Below are 13,400 nucleotides of genomic sequence, written 5' to 3'. Positions count from 1 at the left end.
ATTCCTGACTAATTTCATCACTTTTTTTTTTTTAAATAAAATAATATCTTAAATAAAATCCTGTTGATATTTGTTTCTGCCAATTTTGCTCTACTAAATTCAGTTTTGCCTGCAGCAGCATTTCAGTTTTTACTTATGACTTTCACTGGGTGAGGCTAGTTAAGTCTCATGATATCACTTTTATTTAACCTAAACAGAATTAAGAGTTTCCCTAAAAGCAAACTGGTTTCCTTCTAAGCCATGTTTCAGGTGATGAAGGAATGCTGAAAAAAATACAAGTCCCAGACCAGAACTTATTCTGTTGTTCCACTGCATTTGCAAGTACCAGCTGTGTTTTTTTTTGTTGTTTGTTTGTTTTGTTTTTTGTTTTTTGTTTTTTTTAAAAAAGAATCTTGGGGAGCTTGGAGATAGAACGTTTTAGGTGTTGGAGGAATTTCAACAGGTGAAAGAGAAAAATAGCAGGAAAAATAATAATAATAATAATAATCATTTCTGGTGTGTGGAGCCTCCTACCCAGGACTGTCTGTTCATTCTCCATGAGTAAGCCAGCATTCTAAGTTCCTGCTGTGAGTTTCTATTAGACATCCTACTGCACCTAAGCCAAGCTCTCATTTTTTGCTATGAATTTCCCCAATTTCAACAACCTATAGGCACATATCACTAGAAGTAGGCAGAAGCCGCTGAATAGCACTTTTGTCATCTTATTTTGCTCACATTTTCCTTAGTTTCTGTCATCTGTCTATGGCAGTACATTGCCACTCAGCTGAAACAACCCAAACTGCTTTCTTTTCATTTTCCCTAATTTAATACATTTGTGGGGCAATCCAAAAACACCTGATGATGGTATTTGGGTACCCATTTTCAACCTAATCAGCCCTGAATTGCTATTTGGGATTCATTTACCCTCTTCTCTCAGCAATAATACAGAAGAAAATGAAAAAACAACAAACAAACAAAAACTTGCATTAGAGTAACATATCTTCATGCAATTTTAGAAACTGGAGTTCTACAACAATAAATAAATAAAGTCCAAAAGACTTTAAAAAAAAAGGGGGGGGGGGGGGGGGGGATGCAGGAGATAGGCACTAAAATACCTGCTTGTGAATTCATAGTTTCTCTTTCGTTTCCTGATTATTACAAACTTTTTTTTTTTTTTTCTTAACAGTTCTTAAAAACAAACAAACAAACTTGATGCTTTTACTTTCTTCAGAACACACAGGGAGGAGTGGTCCCAAATTAACGTGCAGGGGCAGACAAATCCTGTAAGGCGATAAATGATGAAAGGGTAGGAAGCTGCTGCAGAGGAAACAAAATCATAACTAAAATTCAGGATTCTGAGAAGTAACAAAGCTTGCAATGAAAATGAGACCTGGTAACAAGCCATAAGCAAGCTATCTCCTGCCAGCTCACTTCTGCACATGCAATTGTGGAAAGTTCACTACAATTATAACTTCTAGGTAAGTATAAGCCAACTGTTCTAGGACCTGTTTTTTCCACCTTGGTCCAAATTAGAACTAGCTTTTCTCTTGACCAGGCATACAGAAGTAAATGAGAAAACTCAAAAACAAAATGCAGTGTATGAGAAACAGAGTGGTATATTTGGACTCTAAAAAATCTGAACAACATACTGTGCTGATTTTATGTTGCTTGGATAGAAGGAAAATTACCAAGAATGTTGCTGATTCTGTGAACTGATAAAGAGTTATTATATCACGTATCTGTGTTTCCTTGTATAGATTCTCTTTTTTGGCTTAATGCAATTATACCAGATCAGACATTGTTTCCAATCAAATTGCATTACTGTTGAGGTAATTTTTTTTTTGGTTATAACCCTGTGCTCAACGCTAGAAACCTAAACACAGCAAAAGAGATAATAGTTCATGGAAAAAAATATACAGGATCCTGACACCTATAAATAATTTATTGAAATATGACCAATAACATCTATCTAGAACTTCCAAGTAAAAGTTTATTGGGCAGAACCAGTTCATTAAAATTAGTTTGGGCTTTAAAAGGGATTTGTGTTTTAGAGCTGCATGTCACAACAGGGAGGTAGTATGTTTTATGTCAGTTGTTCAAAGACCTCTGCATTGCTTCACTGGTACAACACTGTTCCAGCCAGGCTGCATAAGCTCCTCCTTCAGACAACAGGTATCCACATCCTTGCAAATTGGTCAGGAAACTCACTCTAAACTGAATATGAACTGTGCATGGACGAAACACATTCTGTTTCACAGCCTCTGCTGAAAATTGACTTGAATGATTAAATGTATTCATAAATATAGCATCACTCCCTTACTGTAGTCATACCATACTTTACTCACCTGCAAGGAAGTACACACATTTCATCCAGTACATTTCTAAAAGGATATGCTTGTCTTTGTGCTCGTAGTATTTTGACTTCAGCAATATTTCAACATGTGGACATCATGCCTTAGATGATTTCAACATCTAATGATTACTGACTACATAATATAGAATGAGCCTGACCCTTTAGGTATGTTTCAGAGGAGAAAATTAAGAACATTTGTCATCATGATCAGAATTGTCTTTCTAAGTCTGCTAGTCCAAGCTGCTGCTATAAAGGGCAAAAACATCAAAATATACCTCTGTACTGGATAAAATTTTTTTGAATGAAATATATACAATGCATGCTTTTTACATATTCTTATGTAGGTATACAGAGAATACAGGTAAGTATATTATTTAGACATGTTTGTATTCTTTCTTTGTATGTACACTAAGAAAGTCTTTAAGAAACTGTCATTCACCTTCTGGAATTCATATTTTCTAAATATCAAAGCATCCTAAATGCTGCTACTCATTGGTGTTAAAAACTTTAAAATATAAATCTATTCAATAAACACACAAAAGCATCTGATAACCATGCTACACTCCTCTTGGTGGTCTGTTGCTCCTATCCTCCTATTTACATAGTTCATTCAATAAACCATTCCAGCCCACTGCAATAAGCTAAACATCACTGTAAACAAGATAAAGTCATCTAAATGATGTAAAAACTAACATGTCCTTACCATTCATTAAGGTTTCCTAGGAAACAATTCTACTTTTTTTAAAAACAGTCAAGGTCGTAATAAACAACCCAGTCTCCATATATGAAGTAAAACAGGTAGCATCCAAAAGCTATGAAACAGAAGTGTCAAAGGCACACCCTGGCCTGGCTGGGCTGTCCAAGAGCACTAAGAGATAATGGCTTAGAAATAGGGATGGGAGTGTGCTCTGGCCAAGAATTAAAGAAAGCAGACACCTAAATTAGACTTTTCAGTCATATGTAATCATATAAAGAACTATCACAGTTCTTGGGCCATTAAGAACCAAAATTAGAAACAAACAACTAGGTCATCTTGGCATTCAAATGGGAGGGTAGTTAGCCACACTAATTAGCCTCATCCTCTGCCCCAGGAGCAATCCCCCATGTTTTTATGCAGTGCTACAATGTCTGTAGGCCCTCCGCTACCTGCAACAAGGGGTGGAGGGCCAGAGAGAAAAAGTATCTTTTCTCCCTACCATAGCCTCACAGCACAGAGTTCTTGCAATGGGTGGGGAGCTCCTGCGTGTTCACACAGGTGGTCTCCCAGCTCTTTGGCTCTGTAGCTAATACACATTTTTTCAGTTCCATATTGGGTAATTAAACTGGATTTTGATAAAAGTGGCAGACATGTGAGGAAGGATTGCTTCTACAGTGGAACAGGTACCGTTCCGTGCTCAGAGACTTGCACCTATTTTTTGCAGTATCAAGCTGATGAGGACTGGAATTTAGCTTCTCTTTGTCTTACTTTATAAAGTGTTTGCTTTTACTTATAACAACTAGATTAGAAAGTGCTGATCACAGTGGTTTGCAGATAGCACTGCTCTGGGCCTCAGACAGTAGGGGCTTGAATTCTTGCTCTGTCAAAAGCTTCCTAAGGACCTCCAGCAAGTTACTGAGCATTAAGTGCCCTAATTCCGCTGTGAGTTGACAGTAATAGTGCTTCTGCCCTGCCCAGTTTTATCCCACAGGAATTGGGAAGGATTGGGTTGGTAACTGATAAGTGCCTGGAACAACTGGGGTGTTCAGCCACAGCTACAGTAATCTTCATCCTTGCTCTCACCTACTCTGAGGAGGAAAAAAGTGGTGTTTTTGCATAAGGAAGAAAAGTAGCTGCTTAATTCCTCCGTGTTAAAAATACTGTCTTTTACTCTTATGTTGGTTAAATTTCTTTTCAGAAACAGCAAAAATCCCTTGTAATAAGAAAATAGTATTTCCTCCAAGCAATCTGCATAGAGAAAAAAATCCATCTTTTTCTGCTTCTGCTTAGCTCAAAGAACATGGTAAATAATGTTAAGATGGTCTTATGGCTATGGTTTTTGGTAAATTGAAAAATTCCAGAGGTAAAAATTGAATTCTACATCTTTCCACAGTTAGGCTGGAGGGGAGAGTTTTTTTACATAACAATTATCACTGATAACACTGCACACTCTCCATTAAATTTGAATCACAATGATTAGGTTCAATAAGAAGTGGAGGCCAACTCAAACACCAATCTTTGTTTCTCCTCTCATTCCAAAGTATAAATGTGTTTTTATGAATACATACTATTTTCAAGTTTACCACAATGGGAAGTCTTGTTTGTTGTTTTGAGAAAAGACATTTTAAAATTACTAATTACACATTAGTCCAAGCCCATTTTTCAGGGATGATTAAGCAATGCAGACAACAGCTTGCTTTACCATAACCACAGCCTTTTCCAGAAACTGATAATTTTATGATCAGTTAGAATTAAATGGAATATTTCTTAGGACCTACAAGAGCCTTAAATCATTAATATGTCAACAGCGGGTTTACAAACCATCCTGTTCTACTGCACAATTAAATAATTTGATATACTCTGAAGGAGTCACCAGTGTTACAGCTGGGATTTCTCTATTTCCATTTTTAACACACTCTTTTCAAATTTTAACTCGTTTCTGTGTTGAACCTCATTTTTACATAAAGTTTTCTTCAGATAAGATGAATTTACTCTGGAAAAGAAAGGGTAAACAAATGGCTAAGATGTGTTCCCCTACTAACACTACTCAATTCAGTTCACACATAGTGTCACATATTGAGAACAAATCACACAAGCTTTCCAAAATGTACTTCACCACTATCAGCACTGCTTCCAGCACTAAGGAATTTAAACATAATCCCTTCTACAGGAACACTTTCTTGGCTCAAATTTTGCCCTCGCATCACCTGAAACATAAATTATGACAATAGCATGGTATTGCATGGAGATTGAAAGAGATTCTCAAACAGACATGATAGTCCCTGATAGAAATGGCAGCCCAGCTTCAAAGGCTTTAAGATCACGATCATATTCAGCATTCACTGTGTCCTGTGCTGCATTTTGTAAAATAAATAAATAAATAAATAAATAAATGCTTTGAATGGCATGATCTGTGTAATATTTTTATATAATGGCATGTAGCATTTAGAAAATGAATTTAAAATACAGTGTTTTGATGCCAGTTCCCAGAATCAACATTGCCACAATCAAGCAGAATGGGTGAACATCCACAGGGATAGATTTAAACAGCAAAGCCAAACTACATGATATATCTGCCTGCAATGAAACACCATTAAAAAGTAAATCCTGTAAATCTGAGGGGAAAAGGCTGATTTCCAAAAGCAAAGCAACATGTTTGGATATATAAAGGACTCCAAATATCTGGTTCCTCACAAATGGAATGGTTTTACAAGAGCCTGATGTTTCTGAGGGGCAAGTAAAAGATGCTTCATCTTGGCTCTCCCTGCTCCAGTCAGGTGAAAGGCAGCAGGAACAGAATCAGAGTAAAAGGTTCCTTACCAAGAGTGTGCTTCATTCATTTAAACAAACACCAGATCTTTGACATGAACAAGAAAGACAAACGAGGAAGATAAAGAAAAGGAAGGAAACAGGAAAGCAACACATCCTGCAGCAAAAATAACCTCTTTGCTGCCTGCTTTAATATTAAAATAAATACTGAGTCCTGCAAACCAGGGTCGTTTTCACATCCAGCTTGGCCTCAAATATTTTGTTCACGTGGGAAGACAGGTATCTGGGTTTTGGGCCTGCCAGTCCTGTACCAGCCTATGCAGGTGGACAGGGCTGTGTGAGCAAGAAAAGCAGCCTCCCTGCATTTTCTTTCCACATCCTTCACAGCCCGTCTGCACCCGCACCTGACAGCCAGACTGCACCACAGCCCTGCAAGCTGCCAGCAGCCACAGAAATGAGGTAAGAGCACATGTTCTCTTACCAATACCATATTTCAATGCTGCTGTCTAGTATTTTTCAGTATGAACTTTATGTCATGAACCCTTGAAAAAGGTTTGCAGAGCAGAATGAGCTCAGTTCAGGGAGCCCAGCCCAGCCGTCTTTAGCTTCTGGGCTCATCTGGCTCTGGTCTGGCTTCCCAGCAGCCCAGCACCCAGCACTTGCTGCTGATGTGGAGGTCCCTACCTCAGAAAGAGATTCCTACCTCTCTCTCTTCCACTTGCTAAGACAGCAAAAAATGATGTGGCTCTGCCACATCAGCTTCCTTCAGATCCCTGGGAGCCCTGAGAAGGTTTGAGGGGGACAGGAGGTCTGTACTGAGACAGACAGCCTCCCTCTGATGCAGACAGCAGAAAAAGCTCCTAGAGAAGGGCCAGGGTTCTGCATTAATCTGGTGACCTGACAGTTTCATCAAGCAAGGAATTACTTTGGGAATAAGAAAAGTCTCCTTCTCTCCTCTGCCCATACCACTATCAAATATTACTTCACCATCAGAAGCAGCAGCTGCCGATGCAGAGTGGGATGCATTGAGCTCACTGCCCAGCCACAGCCCCACTGTAGGCATGCTGTGATGCTGACCCAGGGCCAGCAGCCTGCCCTTGCTGCCACCTGAATGGCAGTCTCTGCTCTCCAAGCCCATTCCATGTTATATTAGCCTCTGGACTCAACGGTCCAAACCCCCAAAGCAGTTTATGTTGTTAAACTAACAGCCCAACAAAGCCCCACCTAGACAGAAAAAACAGTACATAACATACCACATTTTATAAACTTTAAGAAGTGATATCAACACTTTCACTTCAGTTTAGCTTCCTAAATTCACAGAAGTCAATCAAAATATCTACTACTTATCTACCATAATAAAACCAATTAAACTCTCCTGTGCTGAGAAGATGCCAAGATTCAAAACATCAGCTTCCTTGGAGTCTTCACATTTTTCAGCCCCCACCCCTCCCCCCCCATTTTGCTGTATGTCACTATGACTATAGGAAATACAATTAAAACATAAAAGCTGAGACAGAATAAAGTTAAACTGCATAGCTTCCTAGAAGGAGATTAACTATCTTAATTACTTGAGAACCTCTTCAGAAAATAAATAATAATGTAAATTTCCATAGCCCTGGACAGGCAGACCTTGTGGATATTAGTACCGTTGCTCCTCAGAAGTCTACCAATGACCTCTCTCACTTGTCCCAAAACACATTTCTTCCTCTCACACCCACTCCTTCTCTGACATACACAAATACATATTACCCTTCGCAGAGCCTCCTAGCCTTAGCAAAACCTTATGGTTTCCAACAGTGTCATGCAGAGAACAGATGACAGCAGTGACATATGTTCCTGTTTCTACAAGACAAGATGCTAGCATTTATTCCTACAGCTATACAAGTCTGGGTTCAGGAACAGGGCAGTGAGACTCACAGTGTTTACCTTTCTTCAAAATTTTCTTTCCTCAACATTTTCCAGTAACTTTCAGTTGTGGTAGACAGCAAGGGAACACACACTTAAAATGCAGTTCATTGACAAAAGAGAATGACAAATTCTAAATAATAGATGCAGTGACTTGGGATCAATTCCTGGTCCCTTTTCTCAGGAAACATTTAGATGTGTAAACAGGATGTGACTAAAATACTCATTATGATAGGAGTGTCTTTTGGTGAGAAATGTACCTAAAGAAGTATTCGTAACTTTTTTCATCTTCAGGCAAATCTTCAGCTTGCTCCCAGGACATGTAGGGGTTTCCACTACAGCGGCAGATCTGCCTCTGAATTACTTGTTCTATGTTAAGCAAGCACACAGCTATATTCTACGTGCAAAAGTGCAATCAGTTTCCTGAAATAACCAACAGTGGGAAAATACAACAGAAATACATAATAAAAAAGAACAACAATTAGAAGCAGCGTGCCACAAATCTCACAGCCTGCAGTGAGACAGCGTGCCACAAATCTCACAGCCTAAAGCCTTGTTCTTGAAGTCCCGTGCCATGGGGATACATGTATGGAATGACAGCTTTCAACAGATAAAATAATTTTTTTCTTCTCATTCTTGCAGAACAAACAATCTATGAAAATGTGAACAACAACAACAAGCACCTGCAAGTTTCAGATACAAAGCATTACAAACATATTACTAAAAATCAGAGGTTTTAAAGGCAACGTTATTTTGAGGTCCCAGTGAAGAAATACTTTAAAGTTTTTAAACAATTTATTCTCAATATTGTACTAGTGATCTTAATAAACATCACTATTGGAAGAGGTATCTATTTGATTTTATACAAATCAAACTGCCCAGCACAATCACCTTCTTAACAATAGTTTGATCTAACACAAGTAGTGGAATAAAACTTGCTCCCTGAAGCCCTTTCTGCATTACAGGTACCTCAATCAGTTCTGGAAGGAAGAAGGCATTTTATTTACACAGTTCAAAGAAAACAGAATTCTAGTCATCAAGCCTATTATTCACTGGATGTTCTTGTAAACCACATTTCTATAACAAGTACATATTTCAGTGCTCATCATATTAAAATTCTGTTACTGAGATTCCAGACACAAAACTCCTAGTATTAAGGAGATTCTCCTAAAATTAGATGAAATTACATCTTTTCTCATGTGAATACTCTCCAGAGGTGGACTGAACTCAACAAAGATATGCAGAACCAAAATCAATTTATACATATCTTTAAAAAAATAAAAAATAAAAAGCATGTTTTGTTTATTTATTTCCTAATTTATTAGGGTGGTGAGGCACTGGCACAGGTTGCCCAGAGAAGCTGAGGATGCCCCCTTCCTGGAGGTGTTCAAGGCCAGGTTGGATGGGGCCCTGAGCAACCTGACCTGGCAGGTGGCATCCCTGGCAGGGGGTTGGAGTTATATGGGCTTTAAGGTCCCTTCCAACCCAAGCCATTCTAGATTCTATGAATTTATTCCAGTAAAAGTACAGTGATCATCTGCTTTCCCTATCTCTTTCCTAAAACAACAGGATGATGGAAGGTAATAAAGGGAAAAACTGGTTGCAGGCACCTCAGGGGCATTTTGGGACTCTAAGTAGCAAGGGTTTGATGCGGGCATTGAGATTTGGCTTCAGTTTCTTCAGCTCAGCTTTAGGAGAACTGAAAGACTACTTGAGGACAAATCCCTGTAAGCATCACCTTACAGAGGTCTCCTCCCCACCAGTTCCATCCAGCAAATTTTACCATGGAAGAGAGAGACAGAGTTGTGCCTGTTACCCCAGAAATATCTGCCAAATACATTGATACTCAGTGGAATTGTGTAATCACATCACACATGTACAAAGAAACATTTGGATAGAATAAATGTGTCCCACATGTCAGGAGCCCCACGTAATACAACCAACAACATATCTGGGAATAAAAGAGCAAACTGCAGTAGTTGGCTTCAGGGACTGCAAAGGCCTAAGTACTACTTATTGGCAATGGCTTCCACTCCCTGTTATGCTAAATCTGTGAACACACACACAGTTGTGCACATTAGATGATAACTCAGCATGATCTCCTCAGAGAGGAAGCCAATTACAAACTCCCCCAGTAAAGGAGGGCAGCAAGCAGCCAATATAAACGGTTCCGATCCTGACTGTTCTGATGAAAAGGCAGATGTTTTGTTCTTGACGTGACATAAATAAGGTCAGGGCAAAAGACTTTATCATGGGTGAGCTACTGTCTCCATGTAACACACCCATGATCCATCCTGGAACAATTAAGTTCATGCAATACACCTCAGTTCTGTATTTCTATCCAAACCTCCATTTTAGCTAAGAGACTTTTAAAAACAAATTATAACTGGCCAATTCCTTGCTGATAATACACCTGCAGATGCTGAAGAGCAATTATTATTCCAGTAGAGTTGTTATTACTGCAGAATGCAAATGTTTCTTTATGGTGTGCCTGCTGTTATCACTAAGATTGCAGTCAGTCTTCTTAGCCACAGCAAATTTACATTACCAGTCCCATCCTAGGTCACCACATTTTCCTTAAGAGGGCCTTCAAAAATGCAGTGGGTGTATAAAAGACTAGAAAGCAATGTGCAGTTCTCATTGGAAGCATTAGCTCTGTCTGTAACCGTGGACCTTAAAATAAAAACAGAACTCATGAAAACGCTGTTCCTGGTGAGCATAGCAATGTTGGAAACCCTGCCTGAGTGTTGTTCCCTGTTCTGTTTAGCAGATCCAGGTTTAGAAAAGAGAAAAACAAAGAAACAAAAAATCCCTCACAAAGTCTTTTCATGTCAGCAGTAACTTGAAGAGTGCACGCCCGTTCCAAGGAGGGTAACATACTTCCTTCCTTCGCACCACTCCCTGAGAATACAGTTTGTCAGATTCATTGCGCCTATTTTGCATACATCGCAACTTCGCTGACGATGATCAGATCACTTCAGGTGTGCTCATGGGCAGCCCGGGGAATTCCTAGAGAGACTACAAACGTTTGTACGCCTTGTGGCTGCTCCTTCGGCCAGCCGCAGGCAGAAGCATCCTCCTGCCTCTGAACCAGCAGCCCCGGGCCCTGCGCAGCCCCGCTGCCGCCCGTCCCGTCCCGGCCAGCCCCGTGCTATCCCGTGCCAGGCACCCCCGAGCCCCCTTGCCCGCAGCGGGGAGGGGTCTCCGGCCGCGGGCGTGCCGCTGGCCAGGGGGCTGGAAGTGTAAGGGGGCTGGGCCGGAGGGGGGCACGTCCCGGGAGAAGGGTGGGGAGAGCCGGCGGCGAGCCGGACTGCGCCGCAACGCCCCTCGCTATAAAGCCGGGGGCCGCGCAGCGGAGCGAGAGGAGTGGTGCAGCCGGGGAGGGAGAGCCTGGCGAAGTGTTGCCCTGTCCCATCCCATGGGGGCCAGCTGCCGCCGAGCCAGGTAAGGCGGCCCCTGCGGGCTGGCCGGGGGTGCGCTGCCGGGCCCCGGGGGGGGGGGGGGGTAGGAAGGCGCCTGGAGATCGGGGTGCTGCGTCCTGCTGCCCCCCCGCTCTTCTCCTTCGGAGGTGGCAGGGGAAGGCTCTTCTCCCGAGCAGGCTGTCGACAATTAAACGCTGCGCCCCGGTTCGCCCTTCAAGACCCACTCGCTAAGCCAACGCCACGCGTTTGTCTTGATTTTGGAGACGGATAAAGGCCCCCCACGTTCACGGCCGTGCACTTTGCATGAGCTCTTCTGGCCTGCACCAGCCTGAAGACAGAGCAAAGGCACCCTTGGCAGAAGGTGTGGTGCTGGAGGCAGTCACCTCATTTCCCCACTGAGGCGACTCCGCGAGTCCGCAGCAGCCAGCCCCCTGCCTTCAGGGCAAGATCAGAGGAGCACTTGAAGTTTTTGTTACCGTGCTAAATCCGTGAGATAAACTAATAAAGAATCGCTGAAAGCAAGGCTGATTATTTTTTTAGACTTGTGCAAACATTTGTTTCCTTAATAAATAAAATGTAGCAGCCAGGTGATAAAACTTCCACCAGTTAGCAACTGGTACCCGTTTCTTAAAAAATGGGGTAGCATGCTGTCTCCATAACCAGACTTGTCCCTTAGCTAGCTCCCAAACTCAGCTTCGACTCATAAAATTGAATTCAATATGTTCTTTGACCTTTATAGGTGAAATTCTGTAACACTTACTATCCTCCTATTCTCTGTCTGTTAAAAATATTAAGTTATTAGCAGCTAATTACAGATATAGAAGTCCTCTATTCTTCTGAGCAAATCAACAACCAGATCACAATATGTCCGAGCATTAATTTGCAGGATTTGATCTTGCCAACTTATATTTCTGCAAACCCACTGTAATTAATGAGTTGTATGGCAATAAATGACAGCAGGATTCTGTCCAGAACATGCTGACTCTTTGTAAACTTCTATCACTTCCATAAGCAGCAGTATGTATCTCAAGTGTGTGGTGTGACATAGCATGAGGTAGACTGGTAAATGGACCCAGTAAAATCACAAGCCTCAAGAAGGGATGAAGGGTTTTTTGTTTATCTGGCGGTAGGGAGGGGGGAAGCAGGGTCTGTCATCTCTTTTTACTTACATGAACCTGCACTGCTAAAATGATTAGATTTTTGCCTGAACAAGGAGAACTGAGTATGGCCTGAAGCAGGTTAATTACCATGGTGATCTAGAAGGGCTCTCCTAGCTCTGTTTTAGTGCCTGACAAATGTTTCATGCTCCTGACTTTGGCAGCTCATTTTGTTTGTTGCCATCATAATCTCTTGAATTACAGTATCTTTCAAAACCATGAAGTGCCTACAAAAATAAGCTCTCATTCATTTATTAAGAGCTTAAAGATCTTTAGCAATGTGCCTTTCCAACAGGAACATGGTATTTCTGTACACTTTTCCTCTCTACAGCTTGAATTACATAGCAGAGAAAAATCAGTGATTTCTATGGTGTGCTTCCTAGTTTGTTACTAAACTGAGAAAGCAAAGTGGTCCCTTACAATTAAGAGATGGAAGTCATCTTTATCATGAATAGTTGGTTTCATTCTCCCCTTACTTTTGCCAAGGTAATAAATGGAAAGAGTTAATTTTTACACTGGAGTAGGTAAAAGGGGGCCCATTTCCAATGATATGAGATGTCCTGCCTTCCTGCTTGGAAAAAAATACCTTGTTTGGGTTGGACAGCATGTGCAAACTGCAACTAGAAGCTACTGCCTTAAAATACAGCAAATAACAGCCGGAAATGGTAGTATCCACAGCACTGCAGAAATGAGGAGTGTGCTGCCTTTCAGTTTAAAATGTCACAACTCCACAACCTGCTTAGAACAAGAAGGTGAAAGATTTGTAGGTGCTCCCTGCTGAATATTACCACTTTTAATTATGTTTAATGTCTAAAAATATCTGGAAGTGCATCTCATTTCTTTTGCTACTATTTGGAGTACTACTTGAAGAGGCAAATGCACAAAGATGATTTATTTACACTTTCCAGAATACTCTCAAAACAGAGACTGTGTTTGCAGACATGGAGGTAGGAATTGGAGAGGGTCAAATGAAAATTTTCATTTCAGATAGTGGGTAGTCAGTGCATTTTCATACACTTCTGGGTTTTCTGTGATGCAGTGATTTTGTTCTGTTTTCTATAAGGGAATGCGTTTAGGGAGTTCTCTTGCTTTAGGGAGTTCTCTTCTCTTGCTTTAGG

At 40.9% G+C, this 13,400-nt stretch overlaps 1 protein-coding gene across 1 annotated transcript in view; it reads left to right on the top strand.

The window, feature by feature from the left end:
* The first annotated feature begins 11,105 nt into the window (after nucleotides 1-11,105).
* Nucleotides 11,106-13,400, top strand: part of AGTR1 (angiotensin II receptor type 1) — a 26,895-nt gene continuing 24,600 nt past the window's right edge. Inside the window, exon 1 of the mRNA XM_035334663.1 lies at nucleotides 11,106-11,147. The gene's annotated coding sequence lies outside the window, so the exon portion shown is untranslated. The remainder of the gene's footprint in view (nucleotides 11,148-13,400) is intronic.

This window comes from Oxyura jamaicensis, chromosome 9 (assembly GCF_011077185.1).
Source record: "Oxyura jamaicensis isolate SHBP4307 breed ruddy duck chromosome 9, BPBGC_Ojam_1.0, whole genome shotgun sequence".
In the NCBI taxonomy this organism is placed as follows: Eukaryota; Metazoa; Chordata; class Aves; order Anseriformes; family Anatidae; genus Oxyura; species Oxyura jamaicensis.
Note: the sequence above shows the minus strand (reverse complement) of the source record. Positions and strands in the feature narration are given on the sequence as shown.